General features: G+C 39.4%; 1 protein-coding gene across 2 annotated transcripts in view; it reads right to left on the bottom strand.

The window, feature by feature from the left end:
* Positions 1–18,402, bottom strand: part of sncb (synuclein, beta) — a 208,016-nt gene that overhangs the window by 148,309 nt on the left and 41,305 nt on the right. Inside the window, exon 2 of one of the 2 annotated variants that reach the window (XM_030062168.1) lies at positions 6,975–7,024. The exons of the other annotated variant lie outside the window; for it this stretch is intronic. The gene's annotated coding sequence lies outside the window, so the exon portion shown is untranslated. The remainder of the gene's footprint in view (positions 1–6,974; positions 7,025–18,402) is intronic. 2 annotated transcript variants of the gene reach the window in all.

Consider the following 18,402-nt stretch of genomic DNA (forward strand, 5'->3'; position numbering starts at 1 on the left):
AATGTTATGTGTAGCGTGAAATGTCTCTTACTTCTAAATTGATACATCGCAGATTGTTTAGGAGAAAACACACAGCAAGATGAAAGGAAGCATGGAAACATATAAATTAGCCAGCCTTTCTTCAGGCCGCTATGGAGAACTCGTATGATTTGATCTGGGTTGAAAAGATGAACATAAAGAGACAGAGGAAACAATGAGAGAGCCTGTTATGAGATACAGAGAAGGAATGATGGCACAGAGTTAAAAGGGTTCTCTTCTTGTGCGTTCGCCTCATCTCTTTGAATATTTTGAATTAGATTTTTTTTTTATGAAATCAGTGTTAGTAGACACTGTTTTTTTTTTTTTGCCCAAACAAGAATGAAATCTTTTCATTTCTTGATATTTGCCTTATACTTGAATGAAGCTGAATTCCTTTGTTGTAGTTGTTGCTTTCTTTGTTGTGCTGCATTGTTTTGCTATCATCTATTAAAGTTTTAGATGTTACTCTCATGTCACAAAACCTAATTTTTTCCTAATTATGCCCTAATGCAATGTAATAATAAACTAATACAATTCCCTTTCATGGTAGCTCATACAAACAGTCTATATTTTTCTGCCAAAATGTGCAGATCAAAATAAAATTTAAAAAAAAATATATATATATATATATATATTTTGGCTCTGTCACAATTTGCACGACAGCAATAACCCTAACCCAATTGAAAACACGTCGGATGAAGTTTAGTTTTAAGTTTCTGAATTGTTTCCTCTGAAGTTTTGGAGTCCACAATGCTTGCATTAATACAGCAATTATTTGCATCAGTTTGTGCGTGTGACAGAGTCTCAAACTGTAACAACTCGGCTGTGCAGCGAGCAGTCCTATTCTCTTTAACCCCCTCTCAGACATACAAATTTGTTGCATTTCACAGCCGAAACAGTTCTCGCTTTCACAATGATATTCCTGCAGATTAACCTCTCACAGTGTCACCTGATCGACGATCGTGAAGAGGAGACGCATATTGAGAAACACGGCACACTGTTGACACCGGGAGTGCACCACCTGATCTCATTAGGTTCTGCAAACTGGTGAACACTCTGTTTTGGGATCTAGAAAATAAATCCCACAAATGGAATATTCTCTCAGGAGGGTGTTGAGTTCCTAGTTTATGAGGGAGTCAGTAATCCTATAAAGTCTGGATTTGCCTTTCTTTATGAGGCTCAGCATTGTGTTGGATCTTATGGGCTTACGAACTGCCAAACGGAGACAAATTACAAATCATTGACAAAACCAAAGGGCCCTGATTATTGATTGAGGGAAATCAAATATAAACAGCTTTTCCTGTGATCCTGCCTCTCTGCTGTCCTGACTCTATGAGATTCACTGTACTGTGCACTGTACCTCAGAGAATCAATGGCAGATTCAGCCTATCTAATTCTCACCCCTCTACCCGCTCATTTATTTTCACCCTCCCCTCCCCTCGGTTGCAGAAATGTTTCCACTCTCCCTCATGCCTTGTAATATCTTGCTGTCATTGTTAATACGTACCGTGCAATGCTGGGCTGCTGTACGACAAAATTAACTGGAACAATTTCAAATAGCCTGTGCGTGCATCCTGTGACCTTGGCCAAGGTCAGTTTAGATTTGTGAACATGTCGGTGTTGGAGCCAGAAGCAAGAGACAAAATCATAATTGTGTGAGCTTCTGAATCACTCTTAATGCCTGTTAGCATGGCAAAATATTATATTATTACCATATTTCAAACATTATAAATGTAAAAGTCAAGATGGGTGCCAAAAATACAAAATAGTTGTATGTGTTCAGATGACAGATAATGTTTAGAGTTGATTCTGTTTGGATAGGGTTTGGGAAATATATAACCAGCTTCAGTCTGTTTCTGTGTGCCCATAGCGTAAGAGCTTAATTGAATTTTTCTCCTTAAATAAGGACAATAAGGAAATCATTATGCGCATGTGAACAAAGACAATAACTAAACAACTGATTTTATCGACCCTGTGACAATACCCTGGGTAACGCAGGCACGTAAACAGCTGTTTCAAGCTGCTATCATTGCTGTGAAACATGCAATGTTTGATGGTAAAAATTGGAAAAAAAAAAAAAAAAAAACATTATAGAAGTCAATTTTCCTTTCCTTTGCGTAAAGCTTATCCACAAAAAAATATAAATCTATTTGAAATGTGATATATAGAATTACAAAGTCTTTCAAAGATCATCCGGGACAAAGGATTTTTCTTCCTGTTTTGTTAATGGGTCTTCCCATGATAGAAATCTTGAGTAAAACAAATCCCAATACAGATATTGACACTAATCCGTGTATCATTCGTTCTTTCTATTTTCAATTGCCAATCAAAAATTTAAAAAATGAAAAAGTGACTGGTTATTTTGTTATTTGTTTTTTAATCTAGCACCAAAATCCAAAATATGCCTGGTTTTTCATAGTTCAATTTTAGGCTCGGATCAAAAATACAAAATGGAAAAACGGGAATCAGGACTGAATTTGATTTTATTATTTAATTGGTCTGGTTTACGTGACCCAGACGTTTGGTAATGAGCGGTAGCTCACAGCAGATCACAGCAGCCAGGTGCATTCAGTCCCGCCACCATGGATAGTTATTTCATGTTGTTTCGGGGACCAAAGCGTGTGACTAAAAGAAGAGGACATGACAACCGAAAAAATCAGCTGAGCTTCTTAACAATGATGGGTAGTAGCTCCGGAGACCTTCTTAACCGATCTGGGAAACCCGGCACTTTTCTGTGAAATTGCACAGTGGCGGTTCTGCCTATGTTGCCGCCCTAAGCGAAATTACTGGCTTGCGCCCTTCCATGTTACTACTCCTACCGCGGCGCCAGTCGGCCACAGCACCGGACAGCATCAGGCGGGCCGGCCGCGGCACCGGACGGTACCGCGCCCACCCGGTCAGGTCTGCCGGATCTGACAGGTGAGCGTCCGGTGCCGCTCAGCTCAGCTGATTTTTTCGGTTGTCATGTCCTCTTCTTTTAGAGTCACACGCTTTGGTCCTCGAAACAACACGAAATAACTATCCATGGTGGCGGTGATCAGGGTGGCGGGACTGAATGCACCTGGCTGCTGTGATCTGCTGTGAGCTACCGCTCATTACCAAACTTCTGGGTAACGTAAACCGGACCAATTAAATAATAAAATCAAATTCAGTCCTGATTCCCGCTTTTCCATTTCGTATTTTTGATCCGAGCCTAAAATTGAACTATGAAAAACCAGGCATATTTTGGATTTTGGTGTTAGATTAAAAAACAAATAACAAATTAACCAGTCACTTTTTCATTTTTTAATTTTTGATTGGCAATTGAAAATAGAAAGAACGAATGATACACGGATTGACACTAAGTATTGATGCTCATTTTGTATTTTTATGTTAAATGAAAACTAAGTGAACAGAACCAGCAAGGCATCAGAGTTCTTTATACTGAGCAAAACAGAGTTAGTCTGTTCAGTTTTCTACGGCTTGGCAGGAGACTTGAGCATTGTGTTAACCTGAGGCTGTGTGTGCCCTTGGGGTACTGCCCTTGGGTGCTGAATTGAGGTGTACAAGTTATGACTTTTGGGAGGGCTATTTCAGATAGCCTGAGAAATAATGCTGTTAACTGGCCAAAACACTGAATGTGCCTGAAGGTCCTGCTTCATGGTCACTCTCAATGGGGAGTTGTTAGCGTAGGAGTGCTTCTCACCGCAGCTTTTTCTCCAAATCAATGACTGTTTATACCTGAACAACACACACTGCAGTTAAAACCTGGAGTCATGTAAAACAAACAAAAAAATCCTCACGCGCATGATACAATCACATATTAATAATGCCATAAGAGATTAAAGGCATTGTGTATGTTGTGTTTTGTATAATGTTATCAGAAAGAAAGACATAAAAAGAAAGAGTGGGAGAATCAGATGAAGAGTCAGATAGAAAACAGGCAGAACGCAGCAGCAGACTGTAAATGAATATGGGTTCATAAAGATCTCATTTGTATTTTATGTTTGACTTTGATGGGTCTCTGGCTTCTCAAATATGCACATCAAGCAGGGGACATCTGAATAGCCCATAATGATGTAGAAATTTATAGGCTCCATTGTTTTGACTGGAGAGGTCTTCCTTTGGCTGCACAGTGTATTCTGCTCAGCTCGGAGCACACAATAGGACATAACAAGAATGGGGGAAATCCCTGCTATCCACTCGGGAAACTGCTGCGCAGACCGAAAACCAATCTGCAAATCATTGTGTGCCACTCCTGGGCACAATGGTTACAGAGCAGAGCTTATAACCAGGACTGTGGCACATACATGAGTGCCACAATGCCGGAGACAATCAGGCACACCAGGAAGATACTTTTACGAAGATTCAAAGCAGACCAAAGGCCTTGCCAGCTGGAATGGAACTGGATGATGGGTGAGGATTATTCGCAGCCCACTGTCTAACACGCAGCATCTAATGTTAGAAGCTAATGTGTGAGGTTTGAAGGCCAGGCATGACAGATGCCATGGAGACAAGAGTAAATGATCACAGCAGCAGCCAGGCTCTAAGCCCTGGAGTGCCTCATACTTTACTGTGTTTACTCAAATGAAACCCTGGATCCATCAAGGAATGATATAATTACTTTACCCTCTTTAAATATTAAGCACTCTCTCACTCTTGTGCAAAGGCGCAACTCCATACACTGTAGGATATTTCTTCTGACATTAAATAAAACATTCCTCACAAAGCATTAACTGTGGGGGTTAGAAATCTCTCTGACTCTCTCGGTTTCCGTTGTTTCTTCTCCTTCTGCTAATGCCAATTTATTCAGGCAAAAGATAGATTGTTAAAAAAAAAAAGACCCTTACAGCTACAACTGATGGTTATTGGCAATGGGCTGCACCTGCCTCTTGCTTATGTAAGTAAGACTTCTTTTTTTTCCACCTGAGAGTTTCCTGAACTGTGCTGTCTGATATCACAGCAATTTGTCAGAATTCAAACAAACAGCGGTGCGCCCTGGTTTCATACATACAAATTTTCAACACTGAAAATCCGGTACTTGCTTCAAGTTCTATTTTGGTATAAAACAAACCATTAGCAAAGTGTTTTTTTTTTTCTTACAGCCAACCCTAAACATCTTCCAAACCCTAACCTAAAATATCTTCTTTCTCAATCATTTAACCACTACTTTACTAAACTTTACTTTCCAATCAGTTCATTAAATGCAGTTCTTTTATAGCTATTACAAACACTAATCACTGAGAAAAAAAAGTATACTGTGACAACTATTTTCTGCTCAGGTTGTGACACTTTCTCTCTGATGTTAGTGATGCGGTGACCCAGTGTGGGCAAGAGGTGGCCCACCTGTATTGATGTGTGCCACACCAGACACAGCTGTGTAAATATTGAGCCGGGACAAGCCAAGCTCCAGCCATCAACTATCCCTGTTGCTGCATGCTCGGACACACCAAATTGTTTGACCAGTGGCCCTGTTTTCTGACCTCATACCTCCATTTCTCTCTCTCTGAGTATGTGTCTCTCTCTCTTTCAGCTTCTGCATTTTGACACAAGGTACACGCTATGTGGGACATTCTGTCACAGTGGCATTTGTGTGTTTGCTTGTGTGTATGTGTGTGAGGCCAGTAACGCAAGAACAATACACAATAAAAAGTTTGTACTTTTACCATTACCTTATGGAGGAGATGATCTGATTAGATTTTGGAGCATCTTGCTGTATAAATTTGTCTCTTGGTACAGAAAAACTGAACTTCTTGGATCTGTTATAACCACTTAATGCTTTAAGATATGGAGTTCAAATTAATACGGCTTCTGTGTTATGTGAAGACTTATTATGTTGACATGGAAGCATTTGCTAAGTAATGCATTAATTATCTTAATTAATTGCCCCATTACCATAATTGGCTATGTTTAATATATTATGGTGATTATGGCAGGACATTAGGCAGCTCAAGTGCTTCTTACTTTTGATTGTTTAAGTCTGGGATCTGAACTGAGTCATTGGAATAAAAGACAAAATTTTCATGAGTAATTACAGGATTTTAGTGCAGACAGTTTTGGCTGATCTCCCATAATTAGGTCAACCCATTACATTAGAGTTGCTGCACGTGTTACCTAACAGTATATTCAACATTTTATAGAAAAACAGGAACATGCAGTTATCCATGTCACGGTCCTCTATAAGTGTTTATCCCAACCTGGGATGTGACCAGTTGGTTGGGCGGACAAGGTAACAGCCAGCCGGGAATGATCCAGTAATGGTTTGGAGTCTGTGGATTCACGCTAAAATACCATTATCATCTGCACACAGCAATGCTGGTTGAGAAGAATAAGTAGCAAGGCTTCTATGGATGACTGATGCATAAAGCAGAGAGTGACAGGAAAACAACACATACAAGCCTATTTCACTCCCCAGTCTGTCAAAGATGCATCATGCTCTATCCTCTTGTGCTCCGTTGTCATGGCTAATGAAGGCTCAGAAACATCTGAAGTGATGGTACTGCCTAGAATGGAGGGCTACAGGCATCGAGTCAGTTGTGTAAAAATCTCCTGATGAGCTTGTTATTTGGGAGGTCTAGGGCCAAATTACAACATGATATTCTGGCAGACTGATTTTATAAGACAGCAGATTTTGTGCATTTACATGTTAAGGCAACCACCATGACAAAGCACTCGATTCAGCAGTAGGGCTGCACGATTAGCTAAGCAAATCTATATTTAATCACAATTTTGGCTTATCACGATCATGAATACTAGAAAATCGACACAAAACAAATTTTTTGTGCTGAATTCTAAATGTTATTCTCGCTTTATTGGCCTTTCTCTGGTGTTGCATATCAAATCAAGCGCTTCCTTTTTACCTCCCTGGCAGTAAAGTGTGCTGCTCCCCTTCTCCAAAAATGTTCTGGCCATTTTATTTCAGCTACAGAAACTTCATGGAGCGGGCGCTAGCAAAATATACTGTACCTTCGACTTACTTGATTTGCTTTTCTTCCCTCTGTGAAAGCAGAAAGATGGCGGAAAGCATCTGGTCAACAAAAAAAGGAAAAATTACTTCAGTTGTTTGGAACCAGATTGGTTTCAAAGAATCTGATGTGGAACGAGAAGAAATGCTGTGCAAAATGCGTTACATGGTTCTGTCTGCACCCCAAGGAAACACAACTTATTCATTCAACCACTCAAAAGCTATTTGTTTGTTTTTCCGTTCAACGATATTTAAAGTTAAAGGAAATCCAAGCTGATAAGGATCAGCTTTTTAAGAAAGCACATTAAATGCATTAGTTCCCAAAATCAATGAGCAATCATGTTAAATAACCATGATGTAATATTGACCAAAATAATAGAGATTTTAATTATAGTGTAGCTCAATTCGGCAGTGAGAGAAAATATGTGGATGCTCCATATATTTTACAATTTGGATTAAAAACTTTGGTCAGAGCGTGTTTAGTAAAGAACGCTGCTTTCTGCATTTCTGATTTGACTGCCTAATAAAAGCTATGTAACACACACTGTCCTATTTATCCTCTCAGTCACGTTATGTAGTCTATATTAAGGCTTTTACATGACAGCAACATATTTTTAATTCAAAAGCACCTAGGTACTCATATATGTATAATTTTCTCACTGTGTAAAGCTCGAGTATCTGCTGTATTTTCATTGCAATTCAAACCCTATGAATAAACATGGATCAGAGGGAACCATTTTTCAAGACAAACAGAGCTCTCTCCGGCTCAGTTACCCATGTCCCCTGATGAGTCTTGAACAAACAAGCCAGCATCCTTCATGTTACTTAAAGAGGACATTTGCAACCTAAATAGTCAGCCACCACTGAACATATCTAGTGTTCTTCGGCAAATGTGCCCATGCTCTGCCAGATCGTTTATGAGAAAATATAATTTGAGCTTTTCTTGACAGGTAGGCAGCTGATGGAAAATCTGTCCTCAGCTCTGTTCAAATGGACAAATTTGTGGCAGTATATAAAAGGCTGGGCACTAACTGTGAGCTGTACTATACGGGTCTCCCTGAGACAGACTGAAGCCTGATAGAATATTTATCACACGAGATTCATCTCTCTCTGTGATAAAGCGTGAGGTATGTGGCTCAAGATTCATAATGACCTCGGTAGAAACCTGCAGCGGCAATGCATACTCAGGATAATTCACAAGCACTGAAGGTCAAATTTCATTTTGACAGCTAGAGATCTGCTGCAGCATCAGGAAGTGTCCTTTAATCATATTCGCACTGTCTCGATGGAGGATGGCCAACTACAGAGTTAAAGTGAAAAATGAACAGAACTGCATTGGTACCTTGAAGTGATGAGCCAAAAATGTAGTGGAGGAGAAATGATTAAAGACAGAGATGTCTCCTGTGCATTTAGCTTTAATGGTGGCTAATTGCTGCTGGTATTTGTGAGTCCATTCTCATGAAATCAAATCATGCATTCTGGTTTAATTCTGCTTATTCTTACAATTTTCTGAGGCAAAAAACATCTTCACATCACATAGAAATACCAAATTATCCATTAAACTGCAGAGGAATATGTATGCCATACTATAATTAATAGCAGGAACAAATTATTTCAGGTTCAGCAAAATGCCTTGCATTTGATGTTTCTGTCGTCAGCTAACTGTAGTTTGCCTGTTGCCTCTGGAGCCACTCACTGAGCTATAATTAATGCAAATTTTTGCAACATATTTCATACAATAATTTATAACACTAAACACACACAAACACTATGATAGCCCCACCAGACCTGTTATGAAATCACTCGAGTTGAAAATGGATCTACAGTAGAGTATCTGCGAGCTGGCCTTTGTCAGTTTTGCTATTTTGTTTGAAGACCACAGCATTTCCTCATGTTGCTTTATTGGGCTGTACCTAATATCCCATTAATTTCCCATATACTTTGACTTGGACCAATTAAGGCTTTGACAAATGAACATCCAATTTATATCGTCATATCTGGGAAATATCAAATCCCATTACAGCATGTGAAAATAAATTATTAAGGAGCTCCAAATAAATTAAAATGCTGCAGTTGTTTTTTTTTCTTTCACTCAGGTTTAGGGAAAACAGTTGTGTTGCCTGTGTTGAACGTGCAAATAGAGGGTCATTAAATTTCCTGTTTATCTGTGGGTATACATGATGTGATGGCAATGGAGTAATTTATGCTACAGATGTTTGCTACAAAGCTCTCTGCCTACTCCAGGGAGTCATGATTAATTTATTTGTGTTTGGATAAGAACATGTATCTCAGCCTTAATAATGCTCTTTTGCAGAATAAGATCATATCTAACCAAATTGAATATTCACCCTTCTAATAAGTCGAGACTCGAGCCTGTGTCCCACCAACAAAAAGTTGGAAATTCATTAGGCTATTACAGAAGCTACAGGTAATAAATCTCCCTCCAGATTCCAGATTTGGGAAATGCTTAGTCAGCCTGTGATGTGGAAACGGCTTTATTTAAATAATCTCCTCACAAATAGCTATATAAGGATTATAATACATTTCAGTCTGAGCACAAGTAGGTGGTATTTACTGGATGGCTAATCGGGTGAACTGTATAGGATGTGGTAGCTGTGCATGTTTGAGCATTTATGTGCACCTGTGTGTGTGTATGTGATCATTTGTTTATCTTTATCTAAGGATATTTTCCCACATTATATGTAAATGTGCATGTGTTTGTGTTTATGTGTGTCTGTTCTCATTCATTTGAATGGTTATTCCATCTTTATTTAACCATGATTTTAAATAGTGTGTGGAGGCTTTAGGAGTCAATCCATGTTCACCTTCAAGCGGCACAAAGTTAAAACTCACTGCAGCGTTATCACATTTAGACCCTGGCCTTTTCTCCAGCTCTAACCCTCTTTGTCCAAATCCCTGCGCCCATCTCCTTTTCTCATAACAGACACTAATGTAACAAACTGATTAAGCACCATTAACTTGCAAATTAGTTCTTTTGTTCTAACTTTATCCCCACCAGCCTTGTCCATTTTTATAGACCCTTTGTCCAACTCAAAAATGTCTTTGTATTGTGGGTTACATTGCTAAATTGTCCACTTCACGCCTTTCACCCCCGCATACAGAACTATTTTTACAAGTATCTATTTGAATTGTGGGCAAAACCATTGAATGGAAGGTGTCATTTTTTTCTATGTCAACACAGCCTCTTTAATGTGAAAATATGTGTGGGCATGTGTATCATACATATCCATTTCACATTTATTTTGGTAATTTCATTCAAGAGATGGCAGTGGAGTGTGACGTCAGACGGGCGCTGGGAGTAAATCATCAATTCAAAGATGCAAGAGACACTTCTTTCCACCCTCAACACAGCTAACATTCATATTTTTTTTTCTTCTTGTGAATTTCCAGATTTCAGTTGAATCACTATCTTTTGATGGAAATTTGAACTCTACTTTATGAAACTGCACTTTTGATGGTCAGTGTGTAAGAAGTTACATATTTGTGTGTTAGGGTGTCATTACATAGCATTCTCCCATCTCTTTTAACATAATATGCTGTATTTTTACAGCCACATCCATGGACCTCTTTCTATTGGGCAGGTGGGAATCTGACAGACACTGCAGTCACTAACACTGTAATTTAATCATTACTATCCAGAATAACACACTGGACCACTGTACAGTTATAATGTAAGCAGATATCTTTTTTGATATGGCCTTTGGTCTGCATGACACAAAATATGTAGTTCATTTAATGTGAGTGCAACTGCTTTACAGTACATAATTGTCAATTGTATCAGCTGATTTAGGCCTTAAGTATAGGCCTATAATAAGCTGCAGAAATGATAGGCTGTCTTTGAGCCGGTTAAAGCTGTGTCTTCACTGGGATAAAGAAATGAAACATCGGTGATACGGACGGGGCTTACTGCTCTACCACATTTCATCTAACTACCTGCTTCCCTATAAATCAAGCTGTCTACGTCTTTTGCCTGATCACAGCTATTTGTAATTCAGATTGTGCTGTCACTCGTAGCCTATTGCCTACTAGTAAAAACGAATTCATCTCCTTGCCAAATGCTTCCTCGGTGGTGCAGAATGAGCAAAGTCCTCCTTGTTCGTCCTCATTCTGCTTCCTATCTTCCTAATAGTGTGATTTTTTTTCATGCTATTTTTGTATGACAAAGTATCAGAAAACCAAAGTACCCAGTGAAACCAGATGAAAACAAATCTGATTTATTCCACAGATGAAAGCCTGATGATCAGCTGACAACTACATTCAGAGAATAAAGACCCCAAAACGTCCACACTAGATCGTCCAATCAATCGGCACACTCCTATTTGTGCTCAAATTCCTTGTTAATGAATGCAATACACTCCAATCTAACGGTCACTTATAATTGCACTGCTGATGTCTGTGGCTTCTGATTGTTTTAAGAGGTCAGTTCAAATAATTTTATTATAGCAACTGAGTGTTTTAATGGTCCATCCCCCGTGATTCAGCAGGTACGTGAACTGTAGATCAAGTAACCACTGAAAAAAATTTGACTACCACAGTTTTTTAGGCACTGATTCCTTAAATCCCAATGAAAAACCCAAAATATTCAGACAGAGAGTTAAAATGGGTGCACTGTAAAGACTGACATATTTCACTGGTAACAAGTAGGCAATTAGTTTCCCCTGGACACAGTGTTGCTGCTGCTGCTGTTACTGTATGTAAGGACAAATAATATACAGGCCCCAAAATTTACACTGTAAGCCTGTTGGAAACACTGAATATGATGATGCAAAAAATATACCAGGGGCAAAAGTTCTAGGTTTTAACTGTTTTGCAGAATAAATGTAAAGCAAAGCTGTTTGATTGCAGCATGGTTTAAGTGGCTAAGGGTGTGAAAGATGGAAAAGGTGCCCTTTTTTTTTTTTATAAACATGTGCCCCTCACCCTATTAATGTCTGTGCACGTGCCTGTCAACATCAAAACATTTCAGTGGCAACCACTCTAACAGATTAAATTTACCCTACCTCAATATTATATGGTAATGTTATTAATGTTATCCTGTTTGAAATATGTTTTTCATTTAAAAGCATATAGAGTATTACGAAGGGCGTGCATTTTCTGATGATGCTGATATAGGATGGTGTTAGGGAATCGCCATCATGCCCCCTCCATTACATTACACAGGATCAGCATGGCATGAGAGCCCCATCAGCTCCAGATCACTCCGAGCGTCAGAACTTAACAGTGTTAAGCAGTTTTTGCCTTGACTAGAGTGGAGTGTAACAAATCAGAGGTTGCTGAAAAGCCTGGGAGAGAGGTGCAATACTCTGTCCAACAAAAACCTAAATAATTAAAGCCGAAAAAAGCCACAGCACACTGCTAAGTAAAGGCCGAAACATGGTAGCTGTCACTTACAATCATCTAAATGGATGCAAATGTCACAGCTGGGTTTGTAGTTGAAAGGGAAACGGCCTTGCTCGTCTTGATCTAAGCCAGTCTTGTTGTGGAAATGCTGTGGACACTGCCTCTTACCTGGGATGCCCTTCATTTGAGCGTGACTTCTGTCCACTCAGTCTGAGTGGCTGCTAAGTGCAATCTGTGCATCTGCCTCTGGTTTGTTTGTTTGTCAGGGTTAAGACGTGCCATGACAACAGTCGCGTCAGGCCATGAAGACCTATTTTCACATGCTTCCTCAGATAACAGCACAGCTTCTGAGTGGACCGCTCCACATCATTGGCAAGCCTTGACATAATGCTGATAAGAATGTACCGCCGAAGAGCTTAATGTTTGTAAATCACGTCCCTACTTTTTATGAGGCATTCTTCATAAACAGTGATACCACATTTTGACAGTTTAATATAACCCCCAAAACACGACACATGCTGATATTCCGTTCTTGTTGAAAATATTAGATAAAATGACAAAAGCCATTTTGAACTACATTATATTGACTCTGTACTCCCACTGCACTATAATGACAAGTGGATACTAATATAGGAAGAACTGATTCAAAATTTATTTCAATACTGTGATATTTACTGTATGCTTGGCGTATGAAGACACCCCACTGGTCATATCCCTCCACTGGCTCACAGTTGCTGCTCACATCAATTTCAAAACCTTGATGCTCACTTATAAAACAGCAACTAAAACACCTCCTGCATACCTGAACTTCCTCATTCAAATCTACACTCCCTGCCACTCACTACACTGTGCCAATGACAGATGCCTGGCATTACCACCACAACAGGGACTTGTTAGAGTTGTTTGACTCTTCTGTTCTGTAGTTCCCCAGTCGTGAAGTGAGTTACCAAACTGTATTCGATCCACAGAGTCCATGTCGATATTTAAGAAACAGCAACAGACCCTGCTCTTTCGCCTATACCTCCATACCTGATGGACTGAAAAGACAGAGAAAAAATATTCTGCCTTGATCCACTCTATGCATTGCCTCTGTGCACTGTTTGTTAGCACCGATGTCCTATCGAACTTGAATTTGGCTTTATGACACTTCTCTACGGCTGTTCTCTGCTGACAAGATAGTCGCTTGTATTGCACCGAGATGTACATCACGTTGGATAAAAGCATCTGCTACATGAAACTGTAACATTGTATAACACTGCATTGTGCACATAACTCACAGGTCATATGTTTTGCTGTCTTCTTGATTACACTGTCCAACCACAACCATGAACATTCCTCTGTCAAATGATTATGCAACGACTAATCTAAAGGTCAAAGGTTGAGTTTGTCCTTAGTTCTTACAACCCCAGGCATTGAAGTGTACAGTATTATGGAAGTGCAGGACATTCGTAATAGAATAGGTTGGTCTGAGGATACCTGAACACTTTTAGCATCATTGATCATAATGGGTACAGTATGGCTGCTGTCAGAACTGATAGATGAATTTTAAATAAATGGACACAGATTGCCTGCAGGCTAGAGGGCTAGAGTTGTTTCAGTAAGACCTGGTTGCATGCATTCAGACATGACTCAGTTGTTGCTGTAGGGTCCAGATCTGCCATATGAGTTGAGCAGCATCGTGCCAAGGCAGGCACGGGGAGAAGCTGTTCACTTCGTCTGCACCTTAATAATCAACAGTGACAGGCTGTGCTTTTTTCTGTGAGGGGAAGACTCTTTGCTTATGTGGAAATAACATTCCTAACTAAAATATAAGAATATATTTTCCTGTCACAATGCAACAAATCAGTATGCATCACAACAGTAAGGTGAGCAGCATGTCCTTTGGTGACTTGGCAGACTTGGCTAGGGTATTAACTCTGAAGAACTCTGTGCATGCTGGAAAACATTACTTTACCATGGGGTGCAGATGAATAGATGTAATTACCTTTTTTTTTCTGAGAACATTTCAAATGCACCAGCACCTTAGTTTTCTGAGACCCACACTAACTGGAGTTGAAAGTGGTTATAAAAAGGGATACACATGAAAATGAAAATGAAATGGCTCATTTTGGTTATAGCATGGAACACATTACCAATCTGCCTCACTGGCAAGCAATATTTATCACTAATCAAACAACAAACAATCGTTCCTAATTTGGCTCCCCATTAAAATCTATCAAAGTGTGTGAAGACATTGCCTGGTAATTTTAAAGTCAGTGTGCAACTTAAAGCGACTAGGATATCTTGAAAAACATTTAGATTTACTTGCATTTGAATCATTTTCATTTCAACCATGTGCTTTTGTGCAACTGCAATCACAAACAAACATGAAACTGGCAGTCCTGGCTCTGTTTGAAAATCCTTGCTTACAAATCAATCGAAGGCTATAAAACTTATTTATGGGTTCTATACTGTCCTTTCATGAAGTGCAGCAAGAAATCTCTTTTACGTCACCCACATTTACACCTACTGCCAATGTTTAAAGTGCCCAAATTCACAAATACCAACAAAACAGATTTTTGTTGACATTGATATGCAAATGCACCGATCAACACTCAACAGTTCTGACATGGTAACTGCAATTTGGCTTCAATCTTGCTTTACAGAAGGCATGGATGCAGGATGAAATGTCAGGAATCAGAGATGGGTGACCAAGTTGCTAGAGGCCTGCAGGTTTGTACATTTGTAAATGGTGACAGTATGAATAATGTAAGACATGTCTCACACTGCAGAGCTTGGTGTCTGTCATACAGTATCTTGGCTGACCCTTTCCGCACCTCTTGTGTGTTGATAACAAGCTTGTACAGCAACACTCTATAATCTTTCATCAAGCTTAATGCTGGGAAAGAGAAAATATGAATTTCTAAGTATTGCCTTTTTTTAAGTTTCCTGTCTCTCTATACCTGTGGGTTAGAATATGTTAATAAATGAGCTAAGGCTATGCTGTTTTATCTCTTTCCACGATAATGCTTGCTGGAGGAAACATAAAACATTCTCTTCAGATAAATGTACAGATAAGGTCAGCACACTGGCCAACTGAGGAAAGGCCAGCGGGTTCAGAGGTCAGAGCAATGAATTTCAACACCAGGGCATAACTGCACACTGCCAACCTAGTATGAGTTGTGCTGTTTGGATTTAAACAGAAGCATAAACAATTTTTACACGAGCACTTTTGGTGTATTTCAGGAGGAGCACAGAAAGCAAAATGTGCTGGCGTACTCTTGATTAATTGAACCAATAGATATTATGATTCCACTCTGCATCACTTCTATTCTCCTGTCTTTAATCTTAATGTACAACAAGCATTCAACACACCCAAAATGTTTTGGCTGTGAACAGGGCTGCTATTTAATAGCAGCTTTGATGTAATTAAACCAACACACTTTCACTTGCCTTCTTTTCAGATTTAGAGCTCGGTAATACATCACTAGTCCCACAGAGGCATAAAAACATTCCTATGAACTATCCCTGCTGGATACACGTCCTGACATGCACTGCCTTCAAGATTTCCAGTTTTGGAAGCTAGCCCTCATTCAACATGAGAAATGAAACTAATGTTGCTCTGAAAATGGTTTACAATCAATAAGTGGCACCCTGGTTTATGTCTCTAGCCCGTGTCTCTGTTCAGTGACCCACCTGCATGATGTGTGTGTGTCAAAGTAAATCCACATAATGCCTGTGTGTTTCAAGGCATGCTCATAAACATGGCATGAAGCGAAGAGGAGAATATGAGTGATGGATGTTGTTCAAGGACAGATCCATGATCATCTAACCATAATGCCCCCAGTACTACAAATAATCTCTTCCATTAGTGTGGTCATATGGCTGGAGCGTGTACAGTCATGGATGTTTAACTCTGCTACTGTGGGTTTAGCATTTCTTTCTTTTTTTTTTTTTTTTTCCTATACTGCACTTCTATCCCCATGTGGCTATGGCCTTGAGCTGTGTGTACCTTGTTCTGAATACTGTCTTTTGGCATTAAGAGTCAATGCCAGCAGAAAACAGAGGCCATGCAGGTCGCCCATTGAACCAGTGGATCTAAAGGTCCTTCACCTTACGCAACACTGTTTTTCATGAAACCAAACAGATGTTTTTTTTGTATAGAGAGGGGGGAGTTAATTGATCCAAGCCAACAGAAGTTTCCCAAACGCTGGTCTGATAATAGGGGACCCGTCATCATTAGGATTGATGGCACCAATTTATTATTAATGATTCGTAAAATGAGATCCAGTAGACCCCATTTTAAATACATTTTCCATTACGAAGGAGCTGACAAGCAACTCTGCTGATCTCCCCACCAAAGCCTTTCACTGTCTCTCTCTCTTTCTCAGTCTGAAATACTGTAACCCCGCTTCACCCGGTGCAATGTCTCACTTTGGTGATGCTTGGATTGTCCCAAATTGAAAGCATTTGTTTCAAAGCTGAGAGGTGAATTTCAAGCCCTGTCACAGTACTGTGGTATTGCAGTATTTTATTTTGTTTTGAGCCACTAGATATTGTACAGTAAATTCTAACGCTGTAGGTGTATGCTTTCCCTGAATCCCCCCTCCCTACTGGCATCAGGCTTCATTGCCATCCAGTATAATTTGATTTTCTGTCAGTCAAACTGTCATCATTCCAACTTGTCATACAGTATGAGGGAAAATGGCTAAATGTCCTGTCTGCATGTAATCCACATTCCTCATGATTCACACTATTCCAATATCTCTTTGAGGGGGGAAAAAAGTATGACAAAAGTACTGATGAAATCAACGTGTAATACTGTGGATGCTGCACAGTTCATATGACTGCACTGCAGTGTTACTCTAATGTTTGTCTGATTTAAAATGCTCTGTCTGATGGTGTATCAGAAAGGTCTTGCTTGCTGGCTGGGAAGTAATTGCTGTCTGAATGACTGCAGAATTAGAGTCGGCCGAAAACCATCTAAACTTGCTGAGACACTGGAGTTGATTTAAATACAGACAGCATTTAAACTGCCTGTGGGGCCATAATAAATTATTTCACAAACTCCCAAACTAGACATATACCTTCTTACAGTAGATAAAGCTTCCTCTCCAAAAATACCATTAGCAACGCCGAGAGTGTTCTTAATAATTAATGGCTGGAGCGTCCTTGATAATTAAGAGTTAAGTGTGCGCGTGTGTAGGTGTGCGTGTGCATTTTACTGCCGAGGTCTTTATCAAAGTGTGTGCGTAGTTTGTGTGTGATACTATCTATGTTTCTGGATCCACGCGGTTGGAGTCCATGTTTGTGTGTGTTTGCACTCCGGTGAAATAGCTGGTGATTCCTATTGAGCTGTGAAAACACCTCTATTATATCCCTGTGGCTTGCCACTCACCCCCTTTTACACTCATGCTGCTATAAGGGAAGTCCTAGGAAGACATTACTCATAACTACACTAATCTATCTATCTATCTACAGTATCTATCTCTCTCTAATATCTATCTATCCATCTATCAATCACATCAATACAATATGTGCATGCCTGGCAATATTCTAGGACAATTCTAATACAAGGCCATATTTCTGCGTTTAAAAGGGCATTAAATAATTTATTATTTTATCGACCTATATCGCTGAATAAAGACAGGACTCCTGCTCTGCTTACAACAGCCTGTAATTGGCAAAAATAAAGAAGTCTTACATCCACAATGTAGAGATTCAACAAAAATGTCTTGTAAATAAGTTATAAATCATAAAGTATAATAATGATACTTTGTCGATTCGCTTTTTTGCCATGAGAATGAAATGTGTTGCAGGGCTGGAACGTCGTCCTCCACCTTTGAGCAAACCAAAACAGAGACAGGGACAGGTTTTGAAAGTCTGAAATCTGTAACTGTCAAGTCTACAGATGAATGATTACAGGTTTTATCATACACCGTAATTATATAAACAATGGTTAATTACATCATTTCAGATTTGAACTGTCACCATAAGTGTTTTTGATTAATGCATTTTTTTTTTTTTAAGTCAGGGTTTTTGAGGTACATAATGCCTGGCAAACACACGTCAGCATCAACCAGTCAATTCTTCTTATTCTC

The sequence above is a fragment of the Myripristis murdjan genome, chromosome 10 (genome assembly GCF_902150065.1).
Source record: "Myripristis murdjan chromosome 10, fMyrMur1.1, whole genome shotgun sequence".
NCBI lineage: Eukaryota > Metazoa > Chordata > Actinopteri > Holocentriformes > Holocentridae > Myripristis > Myripristis murdjan.